Genomic DNA, 12,449 nt, shown 5'->3' with positions numbered 1-12,449 from the left:
TTCAGATGACTGGCTTGGCATCCAATCTTGAAAGTTTTCTTATTTGTGTAGGATAGGATGACCGAGCAGTCTCTCGTGAAGGCGTGGATTTAAATCCCACTTTTGAATACTCATATTTAAGTAAACTATGTAAGACAATACCGATTCCTCTGCTTACTTGAGTGAATGTTATAGAGAATGGAACTCCACTAAACTACTGCTGGGTACCTCCCAGGGTAGTTTTTCTGTATTTTCAGGTTAAAGCAAGAACAAGGGTACTTCAGGACCTCTTTTTTACAGCACTGTTAATCATAAACCAATAACTACATGATGGAAATGGACAAGAAACAGTTCTAATCTTTCTATTTTAAATTCCCAAAAACTGGACCCTTAACATGACGGTTTTTTCTTCCATTTCTGAAAGGCTTAGCTTTTCTTTTAGTCAGGATGGCCGAGCGGTCTAAGGCGCTGCGTTCAGGTCGCAGTCTCCCCTGGAGGCGTGGGTTCAAATCCCACTTCTGACAATACAACTTTTATTAAACACACTGCAATGTCATTCCGACAGCGCTAGTGAAAAAACCCACTATGCCAAAACACGCCCCAAAATGTTAGACTCTTCAGATGACTGGCTTGGCATCCAATCTTGAAAGTTTTCTTATTTGTGTAGGATAGGATGACCGAGCAGTCTCTCGTGAAGGCGTGGATTTAAATCCCACTTTTGAATACTCATATTTAAGTAAACTATGTAAGACAATACCGATTCCTCTGCTTACTTGAGTGAATGTTATAGAGAATGGAACTCCACTAAACTACTGCTGGGTACCTCCCAGGGTAGTTTTTCTGTATTTTCAGGTTAAAGCAAGAACAAGGGTTCTTCAGGACCTCTTTGTTACAGCACTGTTAATCATAAACCAATAACTACATGATGGAAATGGACAAGAAACAGTTCTAATCTTTCTATTTTAAATTCCCAAAAACTGGACCCTTAACATGACGGTTTTTTCTTCCATTTCTGAAAGGCTTGGCTTTTCTATAAGTCAGGATGGCCGAGCGGTCTAAGGCGCTGCGTTCAGGTCGCAGTTTCCCCTGGAGGCGTGGGTTCAAATCCCACTTCTGACAATACAACTTTTATTAAACACACTGCAATGTCATTCCGACCGTGCTAGTGAAAAAACCCACTATGCCAAAACACGCCCCAAAATGTTAGACTCTTCAGATGACTGGCTTGGCATCCAATCTTGAAAGTTTTCTTATTTGTGTAGGATAGGATGACCGAGCAGTCTCTCGTGAAGGCGTGGATTTAAATCCCACTTTTGAATACTCATATTTAAGTAAACTATGTAAGACAATACCGATTCCTCTGCTTACTTGAGTGAATGTTATAGAGAATGGAACTCCACTAAACTACTGCTGGGTACCTCCCAGGGTAGTTTTTTCTGTATTTTCAGGTTAAAGCAAGAACAAGGGTTCTTCAGGACCTCTTTGTTACAGCACTGTTAATCACACACCAATAACTACATGATGGAAATGGACAAGAAACAGTACTAATCTTTCTAATTTCTATTTCATATTTAAGTAACTATGTAAGACAATACAGATTCCTCTGCTTACTTGAGTGAATGTTATAGAGAATGGAACTCCACTAAACTACTGCTGGGTACCTCCCAGGGTAGTTTTTCTGTATTTTCAGGTTAAAGCAAGAACAAGGGTTCTTCAGGACCTCTTTGTTACAGCACTGTTAATCATAAACCAATAACTACATGATGGAAATGGACAAGAAACAGTTCTAATCTTTCTATTTTAAATTCCCAAAAACTGGACCCTTAACATGACGGTTTTTTCTTCCATTTCTGAAAGGCTTAGCTTTTTTATTAGTCAGGATGGCCGAGCGGTCTAAGGCGCTGCGTTCAGGTCGCAGTCTCCCCTGGAGGCGTGGGTTCAAGTCCCACTTCTGACAATACAACTTTTCTTAAACACACTGCAATGTCATTCCGACAGCGCTAGTGAAAAAACCCACTATGCCAAAACACGCCCCAAAATGTTAGACTCTTCAGATGACTGGCTTGGCATCCAATCTTGAAAGTTTTCTTATTTGTGTAGGATAGGATGACCGAGCAGTCTCTCGTGAAGGCGTGGATTTAAATACCACTTTTGAATACTCATATTTAAGTAAACTATGTAAGACAATACCGATTCCTCTGCTTACTTGAGTGAATGTTATAGAGAATGGAACTCCACTAAACTACTGCTGGGTACCTCCCAGGGTAGTTTTTCTGTATTTTCAGGTTAAAGCAAGAACAAGGGTTCTTCAGGACCTCTTTTTTACAGCACTGTTAATCATAAACCAATAACTACATGATGGAAATGGACAAGAAACAGTACTAATCTTTCTATTTTCTATTTCATATTTAAGTAACTATGTAAGACAATACAGATTCCTCTGCTTACTTGAGTGAATGTTATAGAGAATGGAACTCCACTAAACTACTGCTGGGTACCTCCCAGGGTAGTTTTTCTGTATTTTCAGGTTAAAGCAAGAACAAGGGTTCTTCAGGACCTCTTTTTTACAGCATTAATCATAAACCAATAACTACATGATGGAAATGGACAAGAAACAGTACTAATCTTTCTATTTTCTATTTCATATTTAAGTAACTATGTAAGACAATACAGATTCCTCTGCTTACTTGAGTGAATGTTATAGAGAATGGAACTCCACTAAACTACTGCTGGGTACCTCCCAGGGTAGTTTTTCTGTATTTTCAGGTTAAAGCAAGAACAAGGGTTCTTCAGGACCTCTTTGTTACAGCACTGTTAATCATAAACCAATAACTACATGATGGAAATGGACAAGAAACAGTTCTAATCTTTCTATTTTAAATTCCCAAAAACTGGACCCTTAACATGACGGTTTTTTCTTCCATTTCTGAAAGGCTTAGCTTTTCTATTAGTCAGGATGGCCGAGCGGTCTAAGGCGCTGCGTTCAGGTCGCAGTCTCCCCTGGAGGCGTGGGTTCAAGTCCCACTTCTGACAATACAACTTTTCTTAAACACACTGCAATGTCATTCCGACAGCGCTAGTGAAAAAACCCACTATGCCAAAACACGCCCCAAAATGTTAGACTCTTCAGATGACTGGCTTGGCATCCAATCTTGAAAGTTTTCTTATTTGTGTAGGATAGGATGACCGAGCAGTCTCTCGTGAAGGCGTGGATTTAAATCCCACTTTTGAATACTCATATTTAAGTAAACTATGTAAGACAATACCGATTCCTCTGCTTACTTGAGTGAATATTATAGAGAATGGAACTCCACTAAACTACTGCTGGGTACCTCCCAGGGTAGTTTTTTCTGTATTTTCAGGTTAAAGCAAGAACAAGGGTTCTTCAGGACCTCTTTGTTACAGCACTGTTAATCACACACCAATAACTACATGATGGAAATGGACAAGAAACAGTACTAATCTTTCTAATTTCTATTTCATATTTAAGTAACTATGTAAGACAATACAGATTCCTCTGCTTACTTGAGTGAATGTTATAGAGAATGGAACTCCACTAAACTACTGCTGGGTACCTCCCAGGGTAGTTTTTCTGTATTTTCAGGTTAAAGCAAGAACAAGGGTTCTTCAGGACCTCTTTGTTACAGCACTGTTAATCATAAACCAATAACTACATGATGGAAATGGACAAGAAACAGTTCTAATCTTTCTATTTTAAATTCCCAAAAACTGGACCCTTAACATGACGGTTTTTTCTTCCATTTCTGAAAGGCTTAGCTTTTTTATTAGTCAGGATGGCCGAGCGGTCTAAGGCGCTGCGTTCAGGTCGCAGTCTCCCCTGGAGGCGTGGGTTCAAGTCCCACTTCTGACAATACAACTTTTCTTAAACACACTGCAATGTCATTCCGACAGCGCTAGTGAAAAAACCCACTATGCCAAAACACGCCCCAAAATGTTAGACTCTTCAGATGACTGGCTTGGCATCCAATCTTGAAAGTTTTCTTATTTGTGTAGGATAGGATGACCGAGCAGTCTCTCGTGAAGGCGTGGATTTAAATCCCACTTTTGAATACTCATATTTAAGTAAACTATGTAAGACAATACCGATTCCTCTGCTTACTTGAGTGAATGTTATAGAGAATGGAACTACACTAAACTACTGCTGGGTACCTCCCAGGGTAGTTTTTCTGTATTTTCAGGTTAAAGCAAGAACAAGGGTTCTTCAGGACCTCTTTTTTACAGCACTGTTAATCATAAACCAATAACTACATGATGGAAATGGACAAGAAACAGTACTAATCTTTCTATTTTCTATTTCATATTTAAGTAACTATGTAAGACAATACAGATTCCTCTGCTTACTTGAGTGAATGTTATAGAGAATGGAACTCCACTAAACTACTGCTGGGTACCTCCCAGGGTAGTTTTTCTGTATTTTCAGGTTAAAGCAAGAACAAGGGTTCTTCAGGACCTCTTTTTTAAAGCACTGTTAATCATAAACCAATAACTACATGATGGAAATGGACAAGAAACAGTACTAATCTTTCTATTTTCTATTTCATATTTAAGTAACTATGTAAGACAATACAGATTCCTCTGCTTACTTGAGTGAATGTTATAGAGAATGGAACTCCACTAAACTACTGCTGGGTACCTCCCAGGGTAGTTTTTCTGTATTTTCAGGTTAAAGCAAGAACAAGGGTTCTTCAGGACCTCTTTGTTACAGCACTGTTAATCATAAACCAATAACTACATGATGGAAATGGACAAGAAACAGTTCTAATCTTTCTATTTTAAATTCCCAAAAACTGGACCCTTAACATGACGGTTTTTTCTTCCATTTCTGAAAGGCTTAGCTTTTCTATTAGTCAGGATGGCCGAGCGGTCTAAGGCGCTGCGTTCAGGTCGCAGTCTCCCCTGGAGGCGTGGGTTCAAGTCCCACTTCTGACAATACAACTTTTCTTAAACACACTGCAATGTCATTCCGACAGCGCTAGTGAAAAAACCCACTATGCCAAAACACGCCCCAAAATGTTAGACTCTTCAGATGACTGGCTTGGCATCCAATCTTGAAAGTTTTCTTATTTGTGTAGGATAGGATGACCGAGCAGTCTCTCGTGAAGGCGTGGATTTAAATCCCACTTTTGAATACTCATATTTAAGTAAACTATGTAAGACAATACCGATTCCTCTGCTTACTTGAGTGAATGTTATAGAGAATGGAACTCCACTAAACTACTGCTGGGTACCTCCCAGGGTAGTTTTTCTGTATTTTCAGGTTAAAGCAAGAACAAGGGTTCTTCAGGACCTCTTTTTTACAGCACTGTTAATCATAAACCAATAACTACATGATGGAAATGGACAAGAAACAGTACTAATCTTTCTATTTTCTATTTCATATTTAAGTAACTATGTAAGACAATACAGATTCCTCTGCTTACTTGAGTGAATGTTATAGAGAATGGAACTCCACTAAACTACTGCTGGGTACCTCCCAGGGTAGTTTTTCTGTATTTTCAGGTTAAAGCAAGAACAAGGGTTCTTCAGGACCTCTTTTTTACAGCATTAATCATAAACCAATAACTACATGATGGAAATGGACAAGAAACAGTACTAATCTTTCTATTTTCTATTTCATATTTAAGTAACTATGTAAGACAATACAGATTCCTCTGCTTACTTGAGTGAATGTTATAGAGAATGGAACTCCACTAAACTACTGCTGGGTACCTCCCAGGGTAGTTTTTCTGTATTTTCAGGTTAAAGCAAGAACAAGGGTTCTTCAGGACCTCTTTGTTACAGCACTGTTAATCATAAACCAATAACTACATGATGGAAATGGACAAGAAACAGTTCTAATCTTTCTATTTTAAATTCCCAAAAACTGGACCCTTAACATGACGGTTTTTTCTTCCATATCTGAAAGGCTTGGCTTTTCTATAAGTCAGGATGGCCGAGCGGTCTAAGGCGCTGCGTTAAGGTCACAGCCTCCCCTGGAGGCGTGGGTTCAAATCCCACTTCTGACAATACAACTTTTCTTAAACACTCTGCAATGTCATTCCGACAGCGCTAGTGAAAAAACCCACTATGCCAAAACACACCCCAAAATGTTAGACTCTTCAGATGACTGGCTTGGCATCCAATCTTGAAAGTTTTCTTATTTGTGTAGGATAGGATGACCGAGCAGTCTCTCGTGAAGGCGTGGATTTAAATCCCACTTTTGAATACTCATATTTAAGTAAACTATGTAAGACAATACAGATTCCTCTGCTTACTTGAGTGAATGTTATAGAGAATGGAACTCCACTAAACTACTGCTGGGTACCTCCCAGGGTAGTTTTTCTGTATTTTCAGGTTAAAGCAAGAACAAGGGTTCTTCAGGACCTCTTTGTTACAGCACTGTTAATCATAAACCAATACTACATGATGGAAATGGACAAGAAACAGTTCTAATCTTTCTATTTTAAATTCCCAAAAACTGGACCCTTAACATGACGGTTTTTTCTTCCATTTCTGAAAGGGTTGGCTTTTCTATAAGTCAGGATGGCCGAGCGGTCTAAGGTGCTGCGTTCAGGTCGCAGTCTCCCCTGGAGGCGTGGGTTCAAATCCCACTTCTGACAATACAACTTTTCTTAAACACACTGCAATGTCATTCCGACAGCGCTAGTGAAAAAACCCACTATGCCAAAACACACCCCAAAATGTTAGACTCTTCAGATGACTGGCTTGGCATCCAATCTTGAAAGTTTTCTTATTTGTGTAGGATAGGATGACCGAGCAGTCTCTCGTGAAGGCGTGGATTTAAATCCCACTTTTGAATACTCATATTTAAGTAAACTATGTAAGACAATACCGATTCCTCTGCTTACTTGAGTGAATGTTATAGAGAATGGAACTCCACTAAACTACTGCTGGGTACCTCCCAGGGTAGTTTTTCTGTATTTTCAGGTTAAAGCAAGAACAAGGGTTCTTCAGGACCTCTTTTTTACAGCACTGTTAATCATAAACCAATAACTACATGATGGAAATGGACAAGAAACAGTACTAATCTTTCTATTTTCTATTTCATATTTAAGTAACTATGTAAGACAATACAGATTCCTCTGCTTACTTGAGTGAATGTTATAGAGAATGGAACTCCACTAAACTACTGCTGGGTACCTCCCAGGGTAGTTTTTCTGTATTTTCAGGTTAAAGCAAGAACAAGGGTTCTTCAGGACCTCTTTTTTACAGCATTAATCATAAACCAATAACTACATGATGGAAATGGACAAGAAACAGTACTAATCTTTCTATTTTCTATTTCATATTTAAGTAACTATGTAAGACAATACAGATTCCTCTGCTTACTTGAGTGAATGTTATAGAGAATGGAACTCCACTAAACTACTGCTGGGTACCTCCCAGGGTAGTTTTTCTGTATTTTCAGGTTAAAGCAAGAACAAGGGTTCTTCAGGACCTCTTTGTTACAGCACTGTTAATCATAAACCAATAACTACATGATGGAAATGGACAAGAAACAGTTCTAATCTTTCTATTTTAAATTCCCAAAAACTGGACCCTTAACATGACGGTTTTTTCTTCCATTTCTGAAAGGGTTGGCTTTTCTATAAGTCAGGATGGCCGAGCGGTCTAAGGCGCTGCGTTCAGGTCGCAGTCTCTCCTGGAGGCGTGGGTTCAAATCCCACTTCTGACAATACAACTTTTCTTAAACACACTGCAATGTCATTCCGACAGCGCTAGTGAAAAAACCCACTATGCCAAAACACACCCCAAAATGTTAGACTCTTCAGATGACTGGCTTGGCATCCAATCTTGAAAGTTTTCTTATTTGTGTAGGATAGGATGACCGAGCAGTCTCTCGTGAAGGCGTGGATTTAAATCCCACTTTTGAATACTCATATTTAAGTAAACTATGTAAGACAATACAGATTCCTCTGCTTACTTGAGTGAATGTTATAGAGAATGGAACTCCACTAAACTACTGCTGGGTACCTCCCAGGGTAGTTTTTCTGTATTTTCAGGTTAAAGCAAGAACAAGGGTTCTTCAGGACCTCTTTGTTACAGCACTGTTAATCATAAACCAATAACTACATGATGGAAATGGACAAGAAACAGTTCTAATCTTTCTATTTTAAATTCCCAAAAACTGGACCCTTAACATGACGGTTTTTTCTTCCATTTCTGAAAGGCTTGGCTTTTCTATAAGTCAGGATGGCCGAGCGGTCTAAGGCGCTGCGTTCAGGTCGCAGTCTCCCCTGGAGGCGTGGGTTCAAATCCCACTTCTGACAATACAACTTTTATTAAACACACTGCAATGTCATTCCGACAGCGCTAGTAAAAAAACCCACTATGCCAAAACACGCCCCAAAATGTTAGACTCTTCAGATGACTGGCTTGGCATCCAATCTTGAAAGTTTTCTTATTTGTGTAGGATAGGATGACCGAGCAGTCTCTCGTGAAGGCGTGGATTTAAATCCCACTTTTGAATACTCATATTTAAGTAAACTATGTAAGACAATACCGATTCCTCTGCTTACTTGAGTGAATGTTATAGAGAATGGAACTCCACTAAACTACTGCTGGGTACCTCCCAGGGTAGTTTTTTCTGTATTTTCAGGTTAAAGCAAGAACAAGGGTTCTTCAGGACCTCTTTTTTACAGCACTGTTAATCATAAACCAATAACTACATGATGGAAATGGACAAGAAACAGTACTAATCTTTCTATTTTCTATTTCATATTTAAGTAACTATGTAAGACAATACAGATTCCTCTGCTTACTTGAGTGAATGTTATAGAGAATGGAACTCCACTAAACTACTGCTGGGTACCTCCCAGGGTAGTTTTTCTGTATTTTCAGGTTAAAGCAAGAACAAGGGTTCTTCAGGACCTCTTTGTTACAGCACTGTTAATCATAAACCAATAACTACATGATGGAAATGGACAAGAAACAGTTCTAATCTTTCTATTTTAAATTCCCAAAAACTGGACCCTTAACATGACGGTTTTTTCTTCCATATCTGAAAGGCTTGGCTTTTCTATAAGTCAGGATGGCCGAGCGGTCTAAGGCGCTGCGTTAAGGTCGCAGTCTCCCCTGGAGGCGTGGGTTCAAATCCCACTTCTGACAATACAACTTTTCTTAAACACACTGCAATGTCATTCCGACAGCGCTAGTGAAAAAACCCACTATGCCAAAACACACCCCAAAATGTTAGACTCTTCAGATGACTGGCTTGGCATCCAATCTTGAAAGTTTTCTTATTTGTGTAGGATAGGATGACCGAGCAGTCTCTCGTGAAGGCGTGGATTTAAATCCCACTTTTGAATACTCATATTTAAGTAAACTATGTAAGACAATACAGATTCCTCTGCTTACTTGAGTGAATGTTATAGAGAATGGAACTCCACTAAACTACTGCTGGGTACCTCCCAGGGTAGTTTTTCTGTATTTTCAGGTTAAAGCAAGAACAAGGGTTCTTCAGGACCTCTTTGTTACAGCACTGTTAATCATAAACCAATAACTACATGATGGAAATGGACAAGAAACAGTTCTAATCTTTCTATTTTAAATTCCCAAAAACTGGACCCTTAACATGACGGTTTTTTCTTCCATATCTGAAAGGCTTGGCTTTTCTATAAGTCAGGATGGCCGAGCGGTCTAAGGCGCTGCGTTAAGGTCGCAGTCTCCCCTGGAGGCGTGGGTTCAAATCCCACTTCTGACAATACAACTTTTCTTAAACACACTGCAATGTCATTCCGACAGCGCTAGTGAAAAAACCCACTATGCCAAAACACACCCCAAAATGTTAGACTCTTCAGATGACTGGCTTGGCATCCAATCTTGAAAGTTTTCTTATTTGTGTAGGATAGGATGACCGAGCAGTCTCTCGTGAAGGCGTGGATTTAAATCCCACTTTTGAATACTCATATTTAAGTAAACTATGTAAGACAATACAGATTCCTCTGCTTACTTGAGTGAATGTTATAGAGAATGGAACTCCACTAAACTACTGCTGGGTACCTCCCAGGGTAGTTTTTCTGTATTTTCAGGTTAAAGCAAGAACAAGGGTTCTTCAGGACCTCTTTGTTACAGCACTGTTAATCATAAACCAATAACTACATGATGGAAATGGACAAGAAACAGTTCTAATCTTTCTATTTTAAATTCCCAAAAACTGGACCCTTAACATGACGGTTTTTTCTTCCATTTCTGAAAGGCTTGGCTTTTCTATAAGTCAGGATGGCCGAGCGGTCTAAGGCGCTGCGTTAAGGTCGCAGTCTCCCCTGGAGGCGTGGGTTCAAATCCCACTTCTGACAATACAACTTTTCTTAAACACACTGCAATGTCATTCCGACAGCGCTAGTGAAAAAACCCACTATGCCAAAACACGCCCCAAAATGTTGACTCTTCAGATGACTGGCTTGGCGTCCAATCTTGAAAGTTTTCTTATTTGTGTAGGATAGGATGACCGAGCAGTCTCTCGTGAAGGCGTGGATTTAAATCCCACTTTTGAATACTCATATTTAAGTAAACTATGTAAGACAATACCGATTCCTCTGCTTACTTGAGTGAATGTTATAGAGAATGGAACTCCACTAAACTACTGCTGGGTACCTCCCAGGGTAGTTTTTCTGTATTTTCAGGTTAAAGCAAGAACAAGGGTTCTTCAGGACCTCTTTGTTACAGCACTGTTAATCATAAACCAATAACTACATGATGGAAATGGACAAGAAACAGTTCTAATCTTTCTATTTTAAATTCCCAAAAACTGGACCCTTAACATGACGGTTTTTTCTTCCATTTCTGAAAGGCTTGGCTTTTCTATAAGTCAGGATGGCCGAGCGGTCTAAGGCGCTGCGTTCAGGTCGCAGTCTCCCCTGGAGGCGTGGGTTCAAATCCCACTTCTGACAATACAACTTTTATTAAACACACTGCAATGTCATTCCGACAGCGCTAGTAAAAAAACCCACTATGCCAAAACACGCCCCAAAATGTTAGACTCTTCAGATGACTGGCTTGGCATCCAATCTTGAAAGTTTTCTTATTTGTGTAGGATAGGATGACCGAGCAGTCTCTCGTGAAGGCGTGGATTTAAATCCCACTTTTGAATACTCATATTTAAGTAAACTATGTAAGACAATACCGATTCCTCTGCTTACTTGAGTGAATGTTATAGAGAATGGAACTCCACTAAACTACTGCTGGGTACCTCCCAGGGTAGTTTTTTCTGTATTTTCAGGTTAAAGCAAGAACAAGGGTTCTTCAGGACCTCTTTTTTACAGCACTGTTAATCATAAACCAATAACTACATGATGGAAATGGACAAGAAACAGTACTAATCTTTCTATTTTCTATTTCATATTTAAGTAACTATGTAAGACAATACAGATTCCTCTGCTTACTTGAGTGAATGTTATAGAGAATGGAACTCCACTAAACTACTGCTGGGTACCTCCCAGGGTAGTTTTTCTGTATTTTCAGGTTAAAGCAAGAACAAGGGTTCTTCAGGACCTCTTTGTTACAGCACTGTTAATCATAAACCAATAACTACATGATGGAAATGGACAAGAAACAGTTCTAATCTTTCTATTTTAAATTCCCAAAAACTGGACCCTTAACATGACGGTTTTTTCTTCCATATCTGAAAGGCTTGGCTTTTCTATAAGTCAGGATGGCCGAGCGGTCTAAGGCGCTGCGTTAAGGTCGCAGTCTCCCCTGGAGGCGTGGGTTCAAATCCCACTTCTGACAATACAACTTTTCTTAAACACACTGCAATGTCATTCCGACAGCGCTAGTGAAAAAACCCACTATGCCAAAACACACCCCAAAATGTTAGACTCTTCAGATGACTGGCTTGGCATCCAATCTTGAAAGTTTTCTTATTTGTGTAGGATAGGATGACCGAGCAGTCTCTCGTGAAGGCGTGGATTTAAATCCCACTTTTGAATACTCATATTTAAGTAAACTATGTAAGACAATACAGATTCCTCTGCTTACTTGAGTGAATGTTATAGAGAATGGAACTCCACTAAACTACTGCTGGGTACCTCCCAGGGTAGTTTTTCTGTATTTTCAGGTTAAAGCAAGAACAAGGGTTCTTCAGGACCTCTTTGTTACAGCACTGTTAATCATAAACCAATAACTACATGATGGAAATGGACAAGAAACAGTTCTAATCTTTCTATTTTAAATTCCCAAAAACTGGACCCTTAACATGACGGTTTTTTCTTCCATATCTAAAAGGCTTGGCTTTTCTATAAGTCAGGATGGCCGAGCGGTCTAAGGCGCTGCGTTAAGGTCGCAGTCTCCCCTGGAGGCGTGGGTTCAAATCCCACTTCTGACAATACAACTTTTCTTAAACACACTGCAATGTCATTCCGACAGCGCTAGTGAAAAAACCCACTATGCCAAAACACACCCCAAAATGTTAGACTCTTCAGATGACTGGCTTGGCATCCAATCTTGAA

General features: G+C 39.5%; 15 non-coding genes across 15 annotated transcripts; all 15 read left to right on the top strand.

The window, feature by feature from the left end:
• The first annotated feature begins 420 nt into the window (after positions 1-420).
• Positions 421-503, top strand: TRNAL-CAG (transfer RNA leucine (anticodon CAG)). The gene has a single exon. It is a non-coding gene; the product is annotated as a tRNA-Leu (tRNA).
• A 512-nt stretch (positions 504-1,015) lies between these two features.
• Positions 1,016-1,098, top strand: TRNAL-CAG (transfer RNA leucine (anticodon CAG)). The gene has a single exon. It is a non-coding gene; the product is annotated as a tRNA-Leu (tRNA).
• A 755-nt stretch (positions 1,099-1,853) lies between these two features.
• On the top strand, positions 1,854-1,936 carry TRNAL-CAG (transfer RNA leucine (anticodon CAG)). Its single transcript has one exon. It is a non-coding gene; the product is annotated as a tRNA-Leu (tRNA).
• Positions 1,937-2,929: 993 nt separating this feature from the next.
• Positions 2,930-3,012, top strand: TRNAL-CAG (transfer RNA leucine (anticodon CAG)). Its single transcript has one exon. It is a non-coding gene; the product is annotated as a tRNA-Leu (tRNA).
• Positions 3,013-3,767: 755 nt separating this feature from the next.
• On the top strand, positions 3,768-3,850 carry TRNAL-CAG (transfer RNA leucine (anticodon CAG)). The gene has a single exon. It is a non-coding gene; the product is annotated as a tRNA-Leu (tRNA).
• Positions 3,851-4,846: 996 nt separating this feature from the next.
• Positions 4,847-4,929, top strand: TRNAL-CAG (transfer RNA leucine (anticodon CAG)). Its single transcript has one exon. It is a non-coding gene; the product is annotated as a tRNA-Leu (tRNA).
• Positions 4,930-6,516: 1,587 nt separating this feature from the next.
• TRNAL-CAG (transfer RNA leucine (anticodon CAG)) lies at positions 6,517-6,599 on the top strand. Its single transcript has one exon. It is a non-coding gene; the product is annotated as a tRNA-Leu (tRNA).
• Positions 6,600-7,592: 993 nt separating this feature from the next.
• TRNAL-CAG (transfer RNA leucine (anticodon CAG)) lies at positions 7,593-7,675 on the top strand. The gene has a single exon. It is a non-coding gene; the product is annotated as a tRNA-Leu (tRNA).
• Positions 7,676-8,187: 512 nt separating this feature from the next.
• Positions 8,188-8,270, top strand: TRNAL-CAG (transfer RNA leucine (anticodon CAG)). Its single transcript has one exon. It is a non-coding gene; the product is annotated as a tRNA-Leu (tRNA).
• Positions 8,271-9,025: 755 nt separating this feature from the next.
• Positions 9,026-9,108, top strand: TRNAL-AAG (transfer RNA leucine (anticodon AAG)). Its single transcript has one exon. It is a non-coding gene; the product is annotated as a tRNA-Leu (tRNA).
• A 512-nt stretch (positions 9,109-9,620) lies between these two features.
• TRNAL-AAG (transfer RNA leucine (anticodon AAG)) lies at positions 9,621-9,703 on the top strand. The gene has a single exon. It is a non-coding gene; the product is annotated as a tRNA-Leu (tRNA).
• Positions 9,704-10,215: 512 nt separating this feature from the next.
• Positions 10,216-10,298, top strand: TRNAL-AAG (transfer RNA leucine (anticodon AAG)). Its single transcript has one exon. It is a non-coding gene; the product is annotated as a tRNA-Leu (tRNA).
• Positions 10,299-10,809: 511 nt separating this feature from the next.
• On the top strand, positions 10,810-10,892 carry TRNAL-CAG (transfer RNA leucine (anticodon CAG)). The gene has a single exon. It is a non-coding gene; the product is annotated as a tRNA-Leu (tRNA).
• A 755-nt stretch (positions 10,893-11,647) lies between these two features.
• TRNAL-AAG (transfer RNA leucine (anticodon AAG)) lies at positions 11,648-11,730 on the top strand. The gene has a single exon. It is a non-coding gene; the product is annotated as a tRNA-Leu (tRNA).
• Positions 11,731-12,242: 512 nt separating this feature from the next.
• Positions 12,243-12,325, top strand: TRNAL-AAG (transfer RNA leucine (anticodon AAG)). Its single transcript has one exon. It is a non-coding gene; the product is annotated as a tRNA-Leu (tRNA).
• The last annotated feature ends 124 nt before the right edge of the window (positions 12,326-12,449 follow it).

This window comes from Rhinoderma darwinii, chromosome 3, assembly GCF_050947455.1.
Source record: "Rhinoderma darwinii isolate aRhiDar2 chromosome 3, aRhiDar2.hap1, whole genome shotgun sequence".
NCBI classification, from domain to species: domain Eukaryota; kingdom Metazoa; phylum Chordata; class Amphibia; order Anura; family Rhinodermatidae; genus Rhinoderma; species Rhinoderma darwinii.
Note: the sequence above shows the minus strand (reverse complement) of the source record. Positions and strands in the feature narration are given on the sequence as shown.